Source organism: Ceratotherium simum, chromosome 2, assembly GCF_057802395.1.
Source record: "Ceratotherium simum simum isolate JZ-2026a chromosome 2, ASM5780239v1, whole genome shotgun sequence".
NCBI lineage: Eukaryota > Metazoa > Chordata > Mammalia > Perissodactyla > Rhinocerotidae > Ceratotherium > Ceratotherium simum.
Genome location: NC_141901.1, coordinates 83637585 through 83642461, shown reverse-complemented (window position 1 = coordinate 83642461; position 4877 = coordinate 83637585).

Sequence of the window (4877 nt, the reverse complement as noted above, 5' to 3'; positions counted from 1 at the left end):
CCCCAAGCTGGAATTTGACTCTAGGACACAGAGCAAAGCTACCAAGTGATGGAATTTTTCTTTTCTAGGACACGGCAAAGGGTGTGCAGCTTAGCTGTGCTGTGCAAGAGAGTGAGAAGCATCCTTCCAACCCTGCCTCGTGCTTTACTGACATAAGAAACCTTGATTTGTGGCATAGCAGAGTAATGTGTTTAGGAAAGGTCAGGGGAGATTGTGTTCTGCCTCTTGACATCATCAAGAAAATCTTTGGCCTCATTGTAATTACAGATCTTTATCAAGGGCCAGGAGAAGAGTGGGTGAGAATGCAATTTGAGTTCCAAATCCCAGGCTGATCATGGAACATAAAAATTGAGAAAAATCACCTCTGACTTGTAAACAGAAAATTCGAAATGGAAATCATTGAGAAAAAATAAATATTGACTCAGTATAACAGTTTAAAACTACACTTTAAAAATGCATCAGGCCAGATTCGCTAGAACAACAATAGCTGCCCTTTCTTATTTGATGTTTTTATTGTCTGATTTTGATGTGATATTTTTGTCCTTTGATGTCTAGATCGTCAGGACACATATGCCTGTTAATTACTTTATTTAGAAACACCATTGTTCAGATGTTAACATGGCTCATGTTTGCACTTTCTGGGGACAATAAGGCTCTCTAGGGGGTATTTTGCCTGATGAAAATGTTGTTCCTGAATAATCACTCTTTCCCTGCCTAAGTGTGCTAATAAATACCACTAATGAGCATATTAAATATGTTTCTTCCTTCATTATGTGCTAGGTCACCCCTGAACATATCACCGATTCATTTTACTTACAAAGTAAAGCCATTTATTTGCTCTTTAGGCGAGAGATTTTCTGTTTAAAAGCCATTTTATTATTATTTTTTCCTATGGGATGACTAAAAACATTAGAAAGATGTAAATCTGGATATCAAACATTACAAAGATGTAAACCTGAAGAGGAAAGAAATTACAAAAATAGCATAGTAGAAGATATGAACATTTTGGTAAAGTCACAAATATGATTTATTTTTTTCTATTCAATAGGTAGGGGAGAAGATTTAATATCATGTGCATGTGACATTTTTATAATCATAATGCAATGCCTTCAATAAATACATCTGAGCCAATTTTTGCATTTATTCAAAAAATAAGTTAATTTCTTATCATCTTTCCTAGACTTCCATGGATTTCCTACCTCAATTAGGATTCTTCATGTGCACATTGTATTTCACTGTAAGGGCGTACCTATAAGTTAAGTGGCTTTTGTTGGATAGGATAGAATATTCATTAATGATTCTCAAACTGTGTTCCAGAGGAGTATAATTTGAGAAATACTTTTTGTTAGGAAGTCCATCAAGCATAGCATAGTTATAGCAAATGTTGTTTTCATGGTGATAGATGCTAAAAGATAAACTGAAACATATTAATTTTAAGAGTTTACTTGAGCAAAAATGGATTCAAATCAGGCAGTGCCAAACCCGGAAGTGGTTAGGAGCGCTACATCAATAGGAGTTAGGGGCAAGACTTTTATATAGAAGACATTGAAGCAAAGCAAAGAAATTATTTGATTGGCTATAGTTAAGGGGTTGCCTTATTTGGGAAAGCCCAGTTGGCTGTTTGTGATTGATTATCTTTATGTTTTGATTTCTTAACCTTGAGGCATTTACAGACTTCGGTTTTGGTTCACTTACGAAGGCTGCTGAGGCATTAGAACCATCTCAGTCTAATGACCTCCTTACTTAATTAATTTAACATAGAGTGGCTGCATTCCAAAACACTGAAGAAGGAAGGATTGTCTAACTTTCAGCAGGAACTTAAGTCTACGCAAGAGGCGGGTCGGTCATTCCGAAGGACAGACATTCCCATTGCTGTATGCACTCTTGTTTTCTACTCTTTCTACTCAAAAACCAAATGCTGTTAACTGTGTGCACCAACTTTTAAAAAGTTTGTGTAGTCTTTCTTAGTCAGATTTCTCTGGTCTCTATTTTTTTATATCATGTGACATCAGTGCAAATACAGCTTATAGTAATTAAGCTGCTTTGGTGAAATCTTTTTGCTGCACTTAGGTGTTTTAATGTACTGGAACATCATCTCTTCCTGTTTAGGTTCTATATCACAACTGAATAAGGAACTCACAAAGAATTCCACAGTCTCTTACTTGTTTCCACCCTATAGATTGCACACATCAATCTAAAGGGACCTTGAGGGTTTTGGTAAGATGTACCACTAGGAGAGTTTAAGTCACATAGCAAGTTTAGTTGAGTGAATTATAAGGAGAAATGAAAAATACTTTTTCTGTTTTAATAAGCAACACTCCAGAAAGACTGAATGCTCCTCATTAGAAAGTAAGCCTGCGTTTTACTAGCATGGGAAATCTAAGAAGACAAGGGGAAAGAGTTCCTTGGAGTGTTTTATCATTTAACTGACAGTCTCTTGAATGGTAGCCAATAAAAACAGGCTATCGCTATTAGGACCACTCATTACATAGCTAGAAAATATTGATTACTTGGTTTTCAAGAAAATTACATAATAAATTCAGACTTGATCCACCATTTCCTTTCTCTATACTTGTTCTGATTTGCTGTTGAATCCATTTTTTACACATTCAAATCTGACTGTTTTCCCCATAGAAGAATGTGGGTTACACATAATGAACAGGATCGAATTTGTGTTCAGATTATTAATGGATTGGTAACAACTGTTACTGTGCTATGCTTCTCTCAACAGCTGTTTATATTTTATTTAAAATCTGTAAAAACATTTCCATGTAGCCCCTTGATCTGTATAATAATTTCCTTTTGTTCCAAGCCGTTGAAGGTGTCTTTGAACCCACAAGGCACTATTCATCTAGTCCTTCAAGACAGGTTCACTTTCATCATAAAAAATGAACATCAAGAAAAATGAACTCTGAAATCAAAGTGAGAAAACAAAGGTAAATGAACTCTACAAGGCTATAGAATAAAAGTCCAGGCAGCTGCTGAAAACGATCAGTCACTATTGTTCTAAATCACTCTTGATTTGCACCAGGAAGCTGTCTTAGTGCACTACACTGAATCTTTTCCAGAGTTATCCTTTGTGTTCATTCACTGCTTACAGCCTCTCTAAAAATTCTGCTCACTGTTTGTCACAGTCGGGAACAAGTCTGTTAAGCTCCCCCTGGTTGATAAGTAGGCGTTGTTACTTATGGATATCCTGTTGTGCTCGCCTCCCGTAGTCTTGAATTTTCTTATTGTTCAAGCCAGAGTGATCTCAGAAGAGCATTCTTTGTAAAATACAATGTCTACTTAAAAATTTGTCAATGTGCTTCCAAAAATAACTTGGATATGAGTCCAAATGACGGTCCTCTCCACATGCTTTATTGTCATTAAAGTAAAACCAGAAAAAATAATCTTCAAAATGGGAATGGGAGGCAGAGCACTATCCTGCAAATTGCTATATCACCTGCGAAATGCCATGAAAGGGCCTTCCTTTTTGAAGCAAAGGATGAATTAGGAAATATGAGTCCATAATATACAAGTGCAGAAAAAAAAATAACACAACAAAAACTTTTACTGCTGTGTCAGTGAAGGTTGTGGATAAGTTGGGTTGGATGGGGTAGGGGTGGGATGTAAGGAAGGAGAGAAAGGCTAAAGAGAGAAGATTATATATATACCAGACTTCTGAGAAAACAAAGTGGTTTTGAGTTTGCAAATTTAGCTAGCAACTTTTATCTAGTAAAATTCGAAGGTGTTCATTTTTAATCACTTTTTACAGCAATCCCTGTTTTATGGGGAACTGTAGAATGAAAATGAGGAATCTCTTGCGTCATATTTCATATCACTTCCTCATAACTGTTTAAATGTGAATATTCCAGATATTTATTAGAAATCAGTGCATGGGTTTGCATAACTTTTAACATCTTAGTGCCTTCTTTGTACACAAAGTAGTTCTTATTTGCACTAGAAAAACTGTAGTCCGTTAGTGAAGGGAAGTGAGAACACCTGGGTAGCTGAAAAAGGAGGCCTCAGGATGCAAAAAGAGATGTGTGACTCTACTATCTAAACAAAACCCAGAAAAAATAGTAAAATATTTCAGAAGAGGAATATGTTTAATTGTGGCCCCAGGAGAGGTAATTTATGTGCCAACAAGTTATGTTGGGTTTTATGTGCCTATTAGTTTGCTATTCAATTAAAAAATGTGTACTCACCATGGCAACACCCATCTCTCCTGATACACAGGCTGATTTTGAGTCATGCAGAGCACCTTCTCAAAACAACACACAAACAAGCCATCAGATTCCAACAGATGCAGATTTCTTTAAAGCATATCATTGAAACAGATGTGTTCGAAATGTTGCTTTTATTTTAGAAATGCTTTTTGTGTTTCATGGTAATGATAACTCTGAGTTACAAAAGGGCTCTTTAAAAATCAAGTTGCAAAATAGCAAGCACTATAAACTAACAAGTGATCTTTAAAAAAGAAATATTTCCTTTTATTAAAGAGCATATTTCCTAAATTAATTGTCCTATTGGTTATGAGATAATTAGATTATCTTCTATTTACTCAAAATATTTGCTTCTATTCTCTTTGCATAAGTGTGATCCAAATATATTAATGAGAAGAGATGGTAAAAGAATATTTTTTCCTTTTCATTTGTCTTTATTTTGAAGGACCAAAATCTAGTAACTATTTTGGTTATTAAAATGGTTTTTATATTGATAAATTGGATGAGACCTATCCAGAGATTTTCAGAAGACTTTACGTGAATTTAGTTGATTTGCTATTTTGAATTATTCAGTTTGCATACAAATTTTTATATAATGCAAATGCTTCCTGTTGCCATTCATTTATTAAGAATAAGCTATTGCTGAAGAAATTAGGTAGCTTAGTGGCT